Raw genomic sequence first — 250 nt, 5'->3', positions numbered from 1 at the left:
AGAGCACAGAATAATTACATGGAACCAATCACTTTGTTATTTAAAATCTCTGAAGATCAGTTGCAAGAAGGCGGGGCCCACAAACGAGTTCTTGAAACCAATGATAACACACATTCCAAAATTAACCACAAAAGACTGTCATTTATCTCCTTGAGCAATTCACAGTCTGATGAACCCAAAGAAGACACCCAAAGCAACAGAGGCAGCCATTCCCAAAAGTATAGGACGATGCATCAAACTCGGGACCAGG

The sequence above is a fragment of the Penaeus monodon genome, chromosome 23 (genome assembly GCF_015228065.2).
Source record: "Penaeus monodon isolate SGIC_2016 chromosome 23, NSTDA_Pmon_1, whole genome shotgun sequence".
NCBI classification, from domain to species: domain Eukaryota; kingdom Metazoa; phylum Arthropoda; class Malacostraca; order Decapoda; family Penaeidae; genus Penaeus; species Penaeus monodon.
Note: the sequence above shows the minus strand (reverse complement) of the source record.